Below are 17,599 nucleotides of genomic sequence, written 5' to 3' on the forward strand. Positions count from 1 at the left end.
CCAAGTAAAACCACACCAAACCACATGTCCTGTTATTTAAGAATCGGCAGTGCTAGGGTTTCATTTTAGTATATGCAGTTCACAATAACAGACACTGTGCTGAAGTGACGTTAACTTGGTCAACACTTCTGACTACTCAGTTCCAGGTATTCATGCATCTTATCTACACTAAAGGCTTCATTCTCTTGGCAGCTGGATGAAGCACACAGTTGATTTTCTTAACCTTAACAGATTTGTATATAAACAAAACAGAGTATCATAGGAAGCACTAAACATAGCTAGTAGAGGTTCAGCTCTCAAACACCAAAAGGTTAGTTGTGTCCTTCAGTCCTGGCCTAAGCATCAGATACCAAAAAAACACAGCAGCATTTTCAGCATCCTTTGAAAGAAAATGATTAATTTTCTTGTGGGAAATAACTTGACATTAGAGTGGAAACTTCAGCTAGGAAAATTATTCAATCAGATCTCTTGGTAGTGGATTCTGATAGCATTAGTTCTGACACCCAGTAGCTGTTTAGAGACAAACACATTCCCTCCCAACCAGTTTGCCCCTTGTAATCTAAATAATCTTGCAGGCATTTTTAAGATTAATGTGTCATCTTGCTTCTTGTTTTGTTCTTAACAAGAGAGAGCAGTCAAAAAAAGAAAAGAGAGAGGGAGAAAACAACTCTTAGATCAGCAGCCAACTGAATACACTTCCAAGGTAATGCAGGTACAATTTATATGTACAGCGTTCACCACAACAAAACCACGGTATGATGCCAGCACGACCTTCAAGGAAGTTTTCCCCTAAATCTCAACAGAAAGCAGCCCTAAAACAAAGCAGGGATTAGAGTGAGCTGGAAGGGACTTACCTCAAACCCAGTCAAGCGGAAACCAGAGCAGTAACTCTGCAAGTCGGCAGAGTACACTTTTAGAGCTGTAATGGTGTGAAGAAGTGCTGGGCAGCATTGCCTGAAGGCAGCACTAATACACCGATGACTAATGACTGGGCCATGCAGACAATGAATTTGAGGCTTGAAAACTAACAGAAAGCAGGCAGAACCTTGACAAATGGGCTTTCAAATTTTCATTCATTGAATAACCTTTAAGTACAAAATTGGCTCAAGTTCTCTCGGGAATAACATGACACATGTTGTTGAACAATAACTATTTTCTTTTTTAATTACACCAAATACATAAACATCATTACAGTGAATAAAATATAAGAGTTAACTACTTAGTAGCTAGAAAAGAGTACCGGACCTGGAATTGGAGGTAAAACACCGTTCGTTCAGAAGGGTCGGCAAATCCCAAGGCTAACTACCTGATTCACTGAAATTCACCCCTGGCAGAATACATTTTCCCTTCCTTGACACTTAAAGGAGAACGAGAACTTCAAAGGTATGTTTAATGAGCTGCTACAAACACAATTGGTTAAAAAGAGGCTCAGAAATTATGTACTAAAAGCTGCATTGTGCTTGGAATTGTAACTGGAAACGTCTTTTAAAGAACCCAGTCAAAGTCAAGCCCCCATAAAACAAATCAAGCCTCCTATAAACTTTGTAACCTTGTGTACTAACAAACCCATGAAGACAACAGAATTCCTCTTTAAAAGAGCTCTCTCTTTTTTTTTTCAGTGCAACTCGAATTCCAATTTGAAAATAGCCATTTTGACCATTTTTACAGACAGAATGAAATATCTGAAGTGTCTCTAAATTAACAAGTACCACTTGCCATAGACAGCATCGCCTTTAGCAGCTCCTAAAAACTTCAGAAAAGGTTCTTAAAACAGGAAGCTTAGAGAGCTCATAAAACTGTTGTTGGAGCCAGGAACACATAGCATATTTAATCTGCAAACTGTGAGAGTCTACAATGATTTCAGCAAGATCTGAGGCATGCCCTCAAGGTTTGCTGGGATCTGGGATTAGGGAGTTGATAAGAACCCTCTACTGCCCATGGACATGTTTTTCTTCTGCAGTTAAACACAAATGCATAGAGACATTTGACTGCTGCTTGGCGTTACTGCTCAAGTTATATAAAAGCTTTGCAGCTCCTTTTGCTGTCAATATATCAAAGTTTAAAAAAATCATCAAAGTGTGAAATTTCATTTAAAGTCTTTGCCAGTCTACAGCTCTATTTCACAGACCTATCAAATAAAAGTAAAGATGAAAAATGCACTGAAGGAACTTGGAAAGTTTGCAGCAGCACCCATGCCCTATTTTTGTTTATTCTGTCTCATTTTATTTGGTTTTAAAGTATAACAAATCAATTCCCTTATAAAAATGACAAAGTCTAAAGGGAGGACATCTATAAAACCTATGGTTAAAAGACAACTTGAAATCATTATTACAGCTGAACCTTTTGCGGAATAAGAAGCTTCTTCTGTAGTCATTTTAGCATTTTAATTGCCTAACTGCAAATTGGCAGAAAATTTCTTGAATCTTCCAAAACAATCGGAATGACTACAGAATATGGGTGCCAGAAAAACTAAAGCCTTCTTCAAAGTATCCTTTAGCTAGGGATTTACAACAATTGCATAAAGAAGAAAAATCTGACTTTTAAGATAATCTACTATAATCTAAAAGCATTAACATTCCATTACTAAGGTTTTCCTGAGGATTTCATGACTCATTGATTCACTTTTCCTTCAAGTTCGTTTTTTTTTTCTTTGTACATTACTGCCTCCATACAGTTGAGTGCATGAAACTCTGATCATTAAACTGTTTCCTTCCGTAACTCCAAATAAATCCCACTTTAATAACCATCAGATTCCTTTATTTATCAGGTAAAGATGACTGACTTTTCACTAAAACTCTGAAACACAAAAACATTGCATTCTTTCCTTGAATACACAGGATGAAATTCAAACACCCTACTGAGGGCAGGTAATAGTGTAGCCTTCCCAAAAATGAGGCAGGAAGTGTTAACTGAAACTTTTGTAAGTATCAAATGCACACATTTATTTTGTTAAAAAAAATTAAGGTGAACAGATTATTATGATTTCTCAGAACAGGTATTTTAGTTTCTCTAATGCCATTTCCTAACTAAACAGTAATTCTTTATAATCACCGATATTATTTTCTTGGTCACACAATGTTTTTGTGTTTGAAAATGCACAACCTGTCTCTTGCAGCTGAATATTAATTATAGCCGTAAAAACTGCCTTGGCCTCTGCACACCTTCTCAAGACAAAAACGTGACTCCACTTAGGCAGGAAAATGCAGGTGGTGTCTTTTTTTTTTTGGTAGTACTTCCACAGAAAAGCTTTGGCAAAAAGCATGTCCTACTGAAAATCATGTGCAATTATTGGAATGCAAGGGTGCATTCATTTAGGCAACCTTAAGCTATAGTTTTAACTCTACTGCTGTTTAAAAGAATATACATACACTGAGGGAGTCCTTTTCTTAGTCATTCTTCTTACTCATTCAAATCACATAATCCTGCTTTAAAAAAAAAAAAAATCCTCCCCCTTAAAACAGCCTTCTCTCATAGTTACTATTATTTATGTTTTTAGAATTGGGCTATACACCAAACTGAAAGTATTTACATACCAACTAGTTAAATCCAAACCTTCATTATATCAACAAACTCTCAGGAGGCTGTCTGCAGTTTACATTGCTAAACTCATTCACGGTTACTTCCTCAACTGAAATACAGCGGTGTGGACACCTCAGTTTCTACATGTTAGGGTTACTTTACATTTAAAACACTGCATTTGTCTTCCTTCAAAATAATCATGACACATGTAATTAAGAAACTGTCAGATCATTATTAATTTTTAATAAAGGACCTAAATGAAATAATTATAGAAATCAATCAGTGAGGCACCTTTCCAAATTACAATGCAACTGCACAAATATTCACACTACTTAAGACCAGTTCTTGCAAATTTCAATCCATAAGCTCGCTGAACACTGTATCAAAAACAATTCTGTATCACTGAGAAACTTTGTGATTTCTTGGTATTCCACCGACTTAAAACAGTTTTAAATCAGATACCTACATCATCCACAGAAAGAGGGAGAGCCGTGCCCTCTGAAAAATTTGTTTGTTGATCTAATCAGTCAAGTATCTCGAGGCCTCTGAAAAAAATTTGCTTCCAAGTTTTCCTATAGCACACACAAAAGAAATGAAGCCTGCACGCTGTAGCTTAAAAAAAAAATAACGTTTATTGAGCCTTGCAAATCAAGCGGGAAGTAGCAGGGACACGACGGCGAGCAGTACTGTGCTGTGGGTTGCTATCTAACACTCCTTTAGTGAATCAGTCCCTAAAACTTGACACATTGTATCAAACGGACTGCTATCCGTACCTTTGACTAAAAAGGCTCTTAGAGACCCGTACAGTCCATCATTTCAAACTGAAGTGGCAGCTGGAAAATGTGGAACAGCTGGCAATGAGCTGCGAGAAAACGTTTTACATAAATATATCTACATACAAACTGGCAGAAGGCCACGGACACCATACCCACAGGACCAGATCAAAACTACGCACCAGAGGGTTAAAAAGAAAATTTGGGGGGGGGTGAGGGGGGAGGGTGTCCTTTTACCTTTTCTCTTCACGTGGTGTGAGGATTTTGGAGCGGGCAGCGGCGGCCGAGCGCCAGCGAGCCCCTCCGGAGGCGCAGGAGTTGTGCCAACACCCCGACTTTACGGGCTAATCAAAATTGCGGGGAATCCTTTTTCCTCGGACCGTTCAAAGTTGCGCGCCGCGAGGCCGGGCCGCGGTGGCCGCTCGCAGGGGTTCCCCCGGGGCGCCCCCGCCCGCTCGCCCCGCCGCCGGCCGGGCAGCCGCCCGCTCCTCCCGCCGCGCCGCGGCCCGGCCCGCCGCCGGCCGCCCCGGCTCCCGGCCTCGACGCGCTGCCAGCGGCGGCCGGGAGCGCTGCCCCGCGCCGCACACGCCCCCCTCACGCGCGAGAAGACGCACGCTCACCCCGCACCCCCACCCCCGCCCGGGACGCAACTTTCCTTCCCCCCCGCTTCCCCTCAGGGAGCTGCCGGCGGGGATGCGGGGCCGCCCAAACGGCCGGCCCCCGCGCCCCTCCGCCCCGCCCGATGTGACAGCGCCTGCTTCCCCGCTCCTCTCACCGCTTCCCCCCCTGCAAAGTTTGCGGCCGGCCGCCAGCCTCACGGGCGTGGAAATGCCCGGGAGTTGCTCGGGGAGCGGGGGACAAGAAGGGGATGGGGGGACGAATAAAAAAAGCAGCTGCTGCTCGCTAATCGGCGGTTCCGCCGCGGGACGTGAGCAGCCGAGCCCGGGCGGCCCTGGCCCTGGCCCGCCGCGGGGAATGCCCCCGCCTCTCCCCGCACCCGCATCTCCCGCGCTCTGTGACAGCCATTTTGGGGGTTAGACACCTCGCTCCCCCCTACCCCCCGCCCCCAAGTTAGGGAAGCGGGAAGGGGGCCGGGAGCGGGGAACGAGCGCTGGGAGAGGAGAAGAAAGTGGCCCGGAGCAGAGCCCGGGGAACAAAGAACTTCTCGCCTAAGTGGGTACGTACCTGCCGCCGCTGCCGCCGAGCCCCCGCGCTGCCCATGGGCGAGGGCCGGGGCCGCCGCGGTCGCCCCCGCGCCGCTCCCCTGCCGCCGCGGCTAGCGGGGCCGGCCCCCGCCGAGGCCGGCGGGCATTCTCCGGGGAAAAGGGGCGACGGGACGCAGACGGGACTGGGGCGGCAGTGGAGGGCCGGCGGGTGCTGTTGGTGGTTGTTTTATCCCTGCCCGCCTCCCGCGGGGAGCAGCCCGCGCCTCTGCCTCTGTGTGGGTGTGTGTGCGCGGATCCGACATCAGTTTCAGTGATCCTGTAACCCGATCCCCTCTGACTCACCCGCACTGACTGACATTTCTGATTTGGTTCAACAAAAAGAGCGGGGAGGGAGGGGGAGAGAAGGAGAAGAAAAAGAAAGGGGGGAGTAAGAAAAAATCTCCCCAAATCCACCGCCAGGTCTCAAACAGTTTTCGGAGGGAAGGGGGGACCCTTCCATCCCGTCCTAGCTCGTCCCGTCCGTCCTGCCTCGGCCCCGCCACCCGGCATTGTTTTGGCTCGGCGCGGCCACCGAAGGAGGGGAATAAACACATCGCGTCGAGATACTCACGTGTCGAAAAAGTTGTCCCTTTTGCTTTCCTCCCGCTCGCACACTCCGCCGCCTCCTTCAAGTTTTACAGATGTTGCAGGGCTGCTCGCCGCCGCCCCCTCTTCCCGGCGCTGCCCTCTGGATCAGAGCAGGGGAAAGGCTCTTTAGGGATAACTCTTAATTCAAATACCCTCCGCCAAACTTTTCCCCGCGTCCCTCCCTCCCCCTTCCTTTAAGCGGCGGAGAGGGCTCCGCTCGCCTTTCCCCCCCCTTCCCCTCCGCCCTCCTGGACGCGGCTGGCTGCTGCCCGGGGCGCGGGTGCCCCGGGCCGGGCGGGAAGCGGGGCCGCCTGCCTGGGGGAGCGGCAGAAGGCGGTGACAGCCCGCCCACAGACGGGCTGCAGCGCGGGGCGACGCCGGGGTCCCCCGAGCGGCCCCTCCGCCCCGGGTCGCGTTGCCTCCCGCTTCTTGGCCTGCTCCTCCTCTCCTGCTCCGTCCTTAAGCGCAGCCTGCATCAGCATCCCCGTTTCCCCGCGCACTCGTACTCTGGATCCCCCTTTCTCCCTCCCTGAGGGGCTCGAGGCCTTCCCCACTCCAAAAAAAACCCTGGGTTTTGGGAGGAAAAATGTGCCCTCTGCGTGTGGTTTTTCTGAATGTGATGCAGCTCGTGAGTTCAAATCTGCTCCCGTGCCGCGGGCTGACTTGACCAAGTGACTTCAAGGAAAGTTTCACCTAAGCCATGTGACGCTGAAAAATAGCGCTTTCAGGGGGGGAAAAAATGCAAGCACTTGGGCAAGGGAAAGAGAGAAGGTGGTACCTTTGGTGGTGCCTTCTGCTGCTCCTCCTGTCCCAGTCTACCCACCAGCCTCTCCGGCACCCTTCTGAGCTCCTCTGGCCTTCACCCTGCAAAACGGGGCTCCTGGCTGCCTCCATTCCCGCCTCTCATCCCTGTTCAGCCCCGGGCTCCATGTGAGCAGGTCTCTCACAGCAATGCACACTGGGGGTCAGAAACAGCAGGAACTAGCATGCCAAGACTTAGTTTTTCCAGCATGTTCAGAAAAAAGATACATCCTGGCAAGACACCTTGTGTTTTTCTAGTCCTGCAGATTACTCTCCTGATACTAAAGTAAGTCTGAGAAACCAGAAATGAACATTAGCACGGGCATTTTCCATCAAGTCCAAAGGCAGGGCTGGCTCTTGGGAAAAGTCTGTGTATTTATAAGTTGTTGCTATCACAATGTCAAATACTTCATGTGCACCTTTGTTCATAACCTGTCTCACCGCAGAGCCAAGCCAAGATTTGATACTGATGTAGGTGATTTTGCAAGGTATCTAAACTCAGGCTACCCTAAGCATTTAACAAATCCCACCAAAAATATCAGTGGTTGTCAAAGAAAGGCATGTTTGATGATGGAAATGAAAGACTGGCCTTTGATGCTGCACATTTCATAAAGCTTCCCGTAGTCTCACCATTGAAAGTGTTCATTTTATTGCAGAGTAAAGCTGTAGGTATTTGTGGTTAGGAGCAACTTGGTTCATGAGGTCTTCTAAAAACAAAGAGAAGGCAATCTTACCTGCCACAAAGGCCACTTCAACCCAAATTTCCTCAGACTCACTGCTGTTTTGTTTTTTTTTTTCACCTGGAAGTCATCTCTGGGTGCAAAGAGGCAGCTTTGGACATGGTGCCTATCATTTATGAATGTCCCAGGCCTAATCGCATTGGCAATCCCAGGGACGCTCACTTGTGTGCATGTGTTACAGCACCAGGTCAGGACACACCCCGAGTTTCAAGCAGTCGGACGCTTTCATGTTGAGGAGACATCATCCAGTGTGCCACACATGCCCAGCGCCAGCAGAACCCGCACTGCAGGGAGGTAAAGGCGAGCCTCAGAATGCGATGGGAAGGACAACACGCTGTTGGCTGGTGCCATGACTCTGTAGCCAGCGATTTCACCCTGTACCATGGGGCAAATGTGCCCCTGCTCAGAATGAGCGGCCCTCAGTGGCCTGACAAATACTGCTGACAGGAGAGGAGGTTTGTGCAACAGAAGCAGCTGAATACAGATTCCAGCAGCTAATATTCTTCCACCTTTTCCAGTCCTATTTGCCTAGGAAAATGTTAGCTGTTCCATGATATTAAAATAATAGTGATCTGGTAGTGCAAATGTTTTGGTTTAGATGTACGTATATATACGGGATATAGCGGGGGGGGGGGGGGGGGGTGTACAGAATTTTTAGGCAAACCTCTGGTTCATTTAGAGATCTGTTTTAGACCTACACAATTCCTTCAGCTGATAGTTCCACTCTCTCTTTTTCTCCCTATTACCTATTTCTTTGTATTTCTGCAATCAATCTTTCTCTTAAATTTCTTTTTTTCCTCTTTAGAGTAAAAGTAACAGGGGAAATTAACTAACATACCAAATGTACAAAAGAAACAAATTAACGTGGATAATCCTGTTTATAATTCAGTATTGGTGATCTTTAGATACTACTTTTAACAGTTGGTAGAAAAGATGTTCAATCAGGGTCATGATTTTAAGTTGAGGGTGGCCCTTCAAGTTGGTATTCCTCTTAGACTTCTGGAAAAAAAACAATTGCTGTTTCCTGAGTGCTTGGACATATTATTGTATCTTTTAGACTGGTTTTCTTGGGGTTTTGGTTTTTTTTGTTTTTTTTATAGTCTGAATCACCCTAGCTCTGTTCAAGGCACACATTTCTGATTTAAGATAAAAAAAACCTAAACATTTCATTACCCTCAACTCACATGAAAATTGAAAGAGACAAGTAATTAAAAAACCTGAAGAACAGAAAGAATGCTTTGAGCTCTGCTTATGAAAAGTAAAAAGAAAATACTCCGTTTCTGAGCAGTGAAAGTTTTGAGAGAAGGGAAACACGGAAACAACCACCAAGGTTTCTGCCCATGCTTGTCTGTGAATGGTCAGGCCCAAAAGAAAATAAAAACCAGTGGAGAGCGGGTGACATTTGCCATTTGAAACGTATTGTAAATGTTTCAACACCTTCACAATGAAGCACATAACAAGCTGAGAGCATCCAAGACCCTTCAGCTAAACAAAATGAAATTGGGCAGCTCTGTTTAGGGAGATGCCTTTCCTAACATCTTTTATGTGTGCTTCAGAGGAATCGTACTTGAAAGACACAAAAGCACAACAAAAAAAAGATATTAAGAAAATGTAATGATTTTTCCATGCATCTGGATTGCCCCTCCAAGAAAAAATGACCTCTGAGACTTATCTTTGATGATTCCCTGTAAATAGGAATTGGCTTTTGCAGAAGACCTATTGGTCAATGCCAAAATCCATTTTTCTGACAGGAGGTACCAATGACCACAGGACATTTCTGCCATAAGTTACATCACCTGCATTTCTTCAGCCTATCTTACATCTCCACTTCTTCTCAGTCTATGCCTTGAAAACTACAGGGCACCGGGCTGTGCACTTACATTCCCTTTCTACTGGCACAACCAGAAGGCACAGGTGCTCTACTGACATAAACTGTGATGCCAAAGACTTTATATCATATAAAGTCACGCCAAGAGCCAATCTTCTCACCACTCCCAGTTGCACCACCCTTCACTTTCTCTCCAATCCTAGTGAATACTCCTCTGGTCACATTCAAGGACCTTAACTGTTGCTGGTTATCCAGTGTTGCCCACCAGCAGACAGAGCTATCAAGATAATAATGGTTTTGCCAATAGGCAAATACTTATTAGAATAAACTTTATGAAATGGCCACATCTGCTGTGATTTCCCAGGGGCAACTGCAAGTAGAGCACTAGAATATGGAACAATAGCACCAGTTTCTGGTCATTTATGCAATGTCCATCACAAGAGAACTTGGCCACTGCATCTTGCTCCCATCCAAGCAACCCTCTTGTTGCATGGCTACCTAGTACAGTAGAGAGGTCTCGAGAGGTAGGTGGTGAAAGGAAAAGAGGGGTATGAGGTGCTGCTATGTTAAAATCCTCAGAGGCTGCTAAAGGAGCAGCTAGAGGCACAGGGAAAGGCACGTAGTCTAAAGTAGGATGCAGAACTAAGGTGTGGAGATGACCACATTTGGGAGGGATATAAAGGTGAAGACTAAAACTTCATCTGCAGTACTAACAGGGAATTGATGTAGGGCACTCAAATGGGATGGAGCCTGAGTTGGGAAAGAATAAATTGGAATATCTTCATTTTGAAAGAAATGATAAACTGATGTACCACTGCACAGTAATCAGATCTAGGACTTTAGCAGAAGTCAAATTTCTTTTGCTTTTCTGTGAGAAAATGATAGAATCATTATGGTTGGAAAAGATCTTTAAGACCATCAAGTCCAACCACTAACCTTACACTGCCAAACCTATCTCTAAACTAAACCATATCCCTCAGCACCTCATCTGTGCATCTTTTGAATATCTCCAGGGATGGTGACTCCACCACCTCCCTGGGCAGCCTGTTCCAATGCTTCATAACTCTCTCAATGAAAAAGTTCTTCCTAATGTCCAATCTAAACCTTCCCTGGTGCAACTTGAACCTGTTTCCTCATGCTCTGTCATTCATTATCTGAGAGATCAACCCCCACCTCAATGCAACTCCCTTTCAGAGAGTTGTAGGGAGTGATCATGTCTCTTCTCAGCCTCCTCTTCTCCAGGTTAAACACCTCAGATCCCTCAGTCACTACTCATCAGGCTTGTTTTCCAGACCCTTCACTAGCTTCAGTGCCCATCTCTGGAGATGCTCCAGCACCTCAGTGTCCTTGTAGTGAAGGACCCAGAACTGAACACAGTATTTGAGATGTGGCTTCACCAATGCCAAGTACAGAGGGACAATCACTGCCTTGGTCCTACTGGTCATGCTGTTTCTGATACAAGCCAGGATGCCATTGGCCACTTGGGCACACTGCTGGCTCATGTTCAGTTGCTGTCGATTAACACCCTCACATCTTTTTATACCAGGCAGCTTTCCAACCACTCTGCCCCAAGCCTGTAGCACTGCCTGGAGTTGTTGTGGCCCAAGTGTGGGACCCAGTACTAGGCCTTGTTTAACCTTATACAATTGGCCTCAGCCCATTGCTCCAGGCCTGTCCAGGTCTCTCTGAAGAGCCTTCCTGTCCTCAAGCAGGTCTACACTCCTGCTTAGCTTGGTGTTGTCAGCAAATTTACTGAGGGTAAATTTACTCTCTGGGCCTGGCCATTCAGTTTTCCACCCATCCAAGTGGGTCCATCCAAGCCATGGGCATCCAGGAGGATGCTGTGGGAGTCTGTGTCGAAGGCCTTACTAAAGTCCAGGAAGACCACATCCACAGCCTTTACCTCTTCTACTAAGCAAGTCACCTTGTCATAGAAGGAGATCAAGTTGGTCAAATAGGACCTGCCCATCATACAGCCATGTTGACTGGGCCTGAACCCTTGGTTGTCCTGTATGTGCCTCTGGATGGTGCTCAGGATGATCTACTCCATAACCTTTCCCAATACTGAGGTCAGACTGACAATCAGCATAGTACCTGCTATACTCCTAGGGGAAGACTGGGAGATGGACTACTAAACTTTAAAAATGGAGCCAATATCATGATTTTTCTTTCAATCTGCTTGATTTTTTTTACTCTTCTAGATTTATGGCAACATAACATAATATGTTGTGGGATATACTTAAACTTACATTGCAGACACAAATTATTTGTCAGGGAAGTTCGTTATTTACTTACTTGCAATTCTTTGCGTTTCTTTTATCTCTTAAGGTTAAACTGGTCTTATGAATTTCGCTATCAATTTCCCTTTTGGAATTTCTTCTGCTGGCACATTTCAGTTTCCATCCTCACAGAGGATTTTTGTTTTGCTTTAGATTCTTTCATTATTTGGACTTTTGATTGTTATTAGTGCCATTGAAAAAAAATGGAAAATTGTCATCAAATACCCATATTTTTCAAAATAACAACCCTTAATCAAGAGTCTGAAATTTCTAAGGATGTTTGCTATAACCCATCACAGGCTTTGACTTACATCATTCCTTTTGCTGGCCCTTAGCAAGGAAGTTCTATGTCTTTCTACTTCTGCTAACACTGGGGATCTAGATTTCAGTGGAAGAAGGACTGATCCTTAGTGATCAGGATTATCTTTTTCTCCAGCAGATAATCTCTTATCCACCATCCTGTTTCTCTGAATGTCTAATCTAACCCAGCTAGCTATTTATACTATATTCATCACTAGGTGTTTTGAATGCCATACAAACATGTCAAGGCCCCCTGACTTTATGTTTTTTAAATCCCCTTCCATCTTAAATATGTAAGGATTTAAAAGTTGCTGAAGGAAGACTAAGGCCAAGAGCTAGGTTTTACACATGGACAAAAAGAGCATTAGTTTCCTCAGAAACTTCTGCACTTTTGGGCTGGCTACACAGAAACTCTTAGCTCTCCAGCTCTTAAATAAAAACTTTTGTTCAAGATACTTTTACTCTCTTTGACTTCAAATACATGGTTGCATTCAAACACTTCCATTATTATGAATATAATTCTTGTAAGAAGAATGTTTCCTTCTTCCAAGAAATTTGAACTGCTGCTGTTTTGTGTGAGATATTTTGTTAAAAAAACATAAATGTACCAAACAAGCAAGCAGAGTGAGTTTCTTTTGTTTTCTATCTAAAAGCACCCTATACATGTTAATTATCAGGCAGGGAGCATACAGAAAAAAGCACACTTTCTCTAACAGGCTGCATCCAAGAGAGACACCAAAATCATAACATTCTACACGGAACAAGCATAAATAATCTGGTTATTTCCTTTTTGCCATGCTATACTAAGAAATGAAATTGCTAATGGTGCTGATATTTAGGTTCTTAGATAGATCATCATAGGGATAGAATATCCCCTTTAAATGATCTAAGATACTTTCAACCACTCTCTAGGGAATTGTCTCTGCTTCTCTCCCAACTGAGCCATTGGACTACATGTAAAAGGATTTTGGAATACTTTGCAGGGTGTAGCCAGAAGCCCTGCTTCAGGAGATGGAGTTTATGTAGGCTCTTCTGGCAGAATTTAAACCAGTTCATTGAATGAAGCACTCTTTATCAGAAAAAAAGACAGTTTTTCCTAGCGTATCCAATCCTACTTTAACATTGCCTCATACAGTTGTGTCAGTCATGGGTGGGAAACATCACATATATAAAGGATCCATCAAAATGTCTGGTTTTTTTTTTTTTCCAGTTGATGCAGTGAATTGGAAATACACATTCTGAGGTGAAACATGCCATTCAGACACTCCCCTAGGAAATGACTAGGCTTTTCTCTAAGCCTTAAATCTACTAGCCAACATTTTAAAGTTAAAGCATTCTCAAATAGCATGGAAAGCTTGCAGTCCTCCAACTTTCTGTCAGCCCCTTAAATATTTTGTTCAGTAGCTGTTAGATACCCATTGTCATAGTTCAAACATACATACAAGGGCTTTATTTGCTTTTTTTAATGGCAACAGGAAAAATAAGTTAATGGCATCTAAGCAATCTCAGCCCAATCTATCTATAGCAAGACAGATTAGTGAGCATTTGCTAGTATCTTTTTCATAAAGTGCCAGTGCTCTACTACTATAATACTAGCAGAACATCCCCAGTCAAAGTTGTCCCAGGTAAAGTGTGACAGTAATGTTTGTAAATCAGGTAGTGTGCTGTGAGCATTAAAGAGCCCTTGAGAAATGCTGGTTTGTCCTCTGGGCCACCTGTGTGCAGACCCCAATCTAATCAGGAATCCAGACAGTTTACTGCCCTTTGTCCTTTGTGGACAACTGTCCTTGCAGAAAGATACAGTACAACATATTTGACAACACCTGGACAGGAAACATCTGAGACTGGTGAATCTAAAGCATTCCATCCACCAAGACCTCGTGATATAGCTATATCTACCTCTCTGAGATCTGAGAGTCTTTCAGCATCACAAAGAATCTTAGGATGGTAGGGTTGGAAGGGATCTTTAGAGATAATCTAGTCCAACTCACCTGCAGATCTTTCTATCTGTACCTGTTGCCAGCTTAGTCTGGTGAATGGTACACCGGGTTGTGCACACACTGAGTAGATCAAATAAAATACATATACTTCACCAGATGAAAGGACTATCAGTGACTTTCCTCCCACCCGTAAGGGGTGATGCCGACCTGGCACCATGCCCCATATCAGGCTCCAGTTCAGAAAGATACTACGTCTCACTATAGCTTCTAGTACTGGATCAAGAATGCCACACCACTTCAATATAAAGCTATTCCATTGGTAGGAAGTCAAGACATCAAAAAATTCTAACGAGCTTGAACAATCAGAATATATACCAGATGAGACATTTTCTGTTCCCCTGCAGCCAACATAAAACTAGCACAAACTCTATCTGGTTAATTTAGGAGAAAAGTGATCAGGTACTCATGACAGGCCAAGTTATTGACCTGCCATGAGTGTGACACAGGTGTGTGACCCAGCAGTATGCACAGCTCTCATCAGTGACAGGGGACAATAGACCCATGTACTAATATGCATATACGCATATACAAAAATGCTCTTATAGTCCTTTATTTTCAGATTTACTTGAGTTCTTCTTCCTTTTCCTCTTCTGTAATAAAGAACATTCACAGGAGCTCAGGAGGAACTGAGAAGTAGAAGACTTGCTCTGTTTCACAAGGGAGTAACCTGAAATACACCTCTATGTTCCCTAGATTGGAAGTTTGGGTAACAATTAGGAGACAAGAAATCTGCAGCTCAAGTTTATGTAGTGTTGTTCAAAGGAAAGGAAAGACCAGACACTTCAGAAACAAAAAATAGGAAGCTGATGTGCCCTGCACCACGGCTTCCTGCTGTAGGTTTGTCTAAGTAATTTTAGCAGAACAAGCCAACCAAAACCTAAAGGGTGGGTGTGAGGAGGTTGGGACATCCCTTTTTTCTATAGTAGCTAGTAATGGGATGAAGCTGGAACACAAAAAGTTCCACTTAAACTATTTCCCTGTTGAGGTGAGGGAGCCCTGGCACAGGCTGCCCAGAGGGGTTGTGGAGTCTCCTTCCTTGGAGGTCTTCAAGACCCATCTGGACATGTTCCTATGCAACCTGCTCTAGGTGACCCTGCTTCTGCAGGGGGTTGGACTGGATCATCTCTAGAGATCCCTTCCAACCCTATCATTCTACCATTCTATGAATCTCAGGATCACAACTGATCCCACAACATGCCTGTCATTTTTGAAAATATCTTCGTATTTAGTTCTTTGGTACTATTTAAATCTCTTAGTCACAAATCTGAGAAAGATAAAATACAGTAAAGTTGAGCTCTCTACATCCAGATTTGAGATGCTGGACTGAAAGACTAAGCACAGATAATTCTCAAAATTACACCTACCTTGTTCATTATACAAAGTGGAAGTTTGAAGAGTGGATCAAAAAACAGCCATTCCCAGCCCTGGCTTGGCTGTAATGCCCACTGCTAGCAGTCTGAAGTCAAATACAATGCCAGGTGGTAGCTAACAGTACTGAACTTTCTGGGTCTTTTCAATGTCCTACAGCAAGCCAGGGCATCCAGGGACCTGCAAGTCTTAAGTGAAAGCAGATGTCACATTTTTACCATTCATTCATGTCAAATATGAATCTTGCCTCCCAATTTAGTATCAAGGCTCCCAGGTTTCACTGAAGTTGGTGGAATTTTTGCCATAGGCTTTGGTGGCCATGAGGGACATAATTTCAACAGTAAATTCTGTTGAATTTACTGGAGTTGCTCACACACTTAAAGTAAATGGTAGGGTTTTTTGCATGTTTACAGGATTTCAATCTAAGGAAGCTATTTGGAAAATAAGGAATAGAAGAGCATTTTCCTTATAGAATTATAAAGCTTTGTCAACGTACCTCAAATTTGTCAACAGTTGGCAGGAATGTCTAAAAAAATATGTAACAAATTGGAAGAGCTGCATGTTATTTTGCTTGAACCTAAAAGGTTTCAGTCCTGCAGTGCTCAAGCAAACAAAAAGTCTGTGAAATTTTACTTGAATAAACATTGCAGGCTGGTGCTAACTTGTTATTGGTACTGACACAGCCCAGTAATTGGCCAACCAGGAAAACAGCAGACAAGGAAAACAATGTGAGAGGTGCTACAATATAGAGTCTCACGTTTCCAGACAGTAAGACAAAACCAAACATAAGTTTTGAAAGAAAAATCACCAGGGTTTTCAGGCAGGAAATATCACTTCATGATCTGTACATTTACACAGCACAGTAAGATCAATGCTCCATCAAAGGCCCCAGAACCTTTTACAATGGAAACCAACCATGGCTTTATGATTATTGTTGCCAGTTCAAGTAACCACCACAAATAGCTACAGAGGAAAAGCAAGCTTGCAGAATATCTGAAAGTGAAAAAAAATTAAGCTGTTAAAAATGAGACAAACAAACTAACAAAATCCAAAGACACAGAGGATCTTTCTAGGTATTCATTTTACTAGCATTTAGGGTAAAGCACAATCCAGAGGAAGAATGTGAAATAGCATAAATGTGCATCTACCCTAAGTTCATTTCAACTTTTCCCTTTCCAAAAGCTTTACCGTGGTGCAAATTATTTCCTTGATTTGTTGTTTTACACTCTTAATTTTATTCTGCCCTCAGGGTTTTCTTTGTTTAGTTTGTTGAACTATTAAACTAGATTTAGAAATCAGATTTGTCCTACTTTTCAAAACATTAGTTAATAAGAGCACAAATGGGATCTAAATCACTTTCATTTTTTAATAGCTTTCTGAATATGTTGTGTGAATGATGCACATGGTACCACACACTACATAATCACAATAGAGTCATCAAAGTGTTTGAAACCAGTGAATTTGGTTCTCATGCTATCATGAGATGTGCTTAAAGATAGGGATTAAAACATAACTGAAATACTATTGAAATCTCCTCAGCTCTTTCTGGTTATTCAGTTAGTGAAGAGCATGCTATAAGAATTGAAACTGCACTAGACTTGCAAGTTTTACTTTGCAACTGTGCAGGCAGGGGAAACAGAGTTAAAGCAGAACAATAGCTGATGCTTGCATGATTTTGGGATCTAAGAGAGAGAAATAAGTACTCAAAAAAACCCACATGATATCATGGGATACCTGAGCTAAGAATTGGAAATCTGAGGACACTGCACAAGGGATTTAAGAAGGCTCACAGGAATCGAGGGAATGTACTTTCCATTTTCATAAGTAGATAAAACAACAAATTCATAAGCAGAAGATAGTAATATGATTAAAAAATGATGGAAAGATCTACTCATCCTTCACCATATACAACTTCACGACTGCTCATGCCATAGCCCAGCCTTAGATAAGATCAGCTAATGGGTGGAAAAGAAGAAAGTAAAGAAACAAGGTAGAAATTATGCTGGTGAACAGACAGGAGCTTTATGAAGAATTTGCAGCCATGACACTCTCTCCTTCATCTAAACATATATAAAAGCATTTAGTTGGTGCACTCCACTGTTCATAAGACCCTGTTCCTCACGCACATTTGTGAGCAGACATCATGTCAATTCAATTCTAATGAGCTAAAAGCTCATCCTCCAATTTGAATTTCTCAT

The 17,599-nt window shown here is 43.5% G+C and overlaps 1 protein-coding gene across 1 annotated transcript in view; it reads right to left on the minus strand.

Moving 5' to 3' along the window:
• The window catches only part of GLI3 (GLI family zinc finger 3), a 208,131-nt gene extending 201,984 nt beyond the window's left edge, over positions 1-6,147 (minus strand). Inside the window, exon 1 of the mRNA XM_061996474.1 lies at positions 6,069-6,147. The gene's annotated coding sequence lies outside the window, so the exon portion shown is untranslated. The remainder of the gene's footprint in view (positions 1-6,068) is intronic.
• Between the last annotated feature and the right edge of the window lie 11,452 nt (positions 6,148-17,599).

This window comes from Colius striatus, chromosome 5 (genome assembly GCF_028858725.1).
Source record: "Colius striatus isolate bColStr4 chromosome 5, bColStr4.1.hap1, whole genome shotgun sequence".
Classification (NCBI taxonomy): Eukaryota; Metazoa; Chordata; class Aves; order Coliiformes; family Coliidae; genus Colius; species Colius striatus.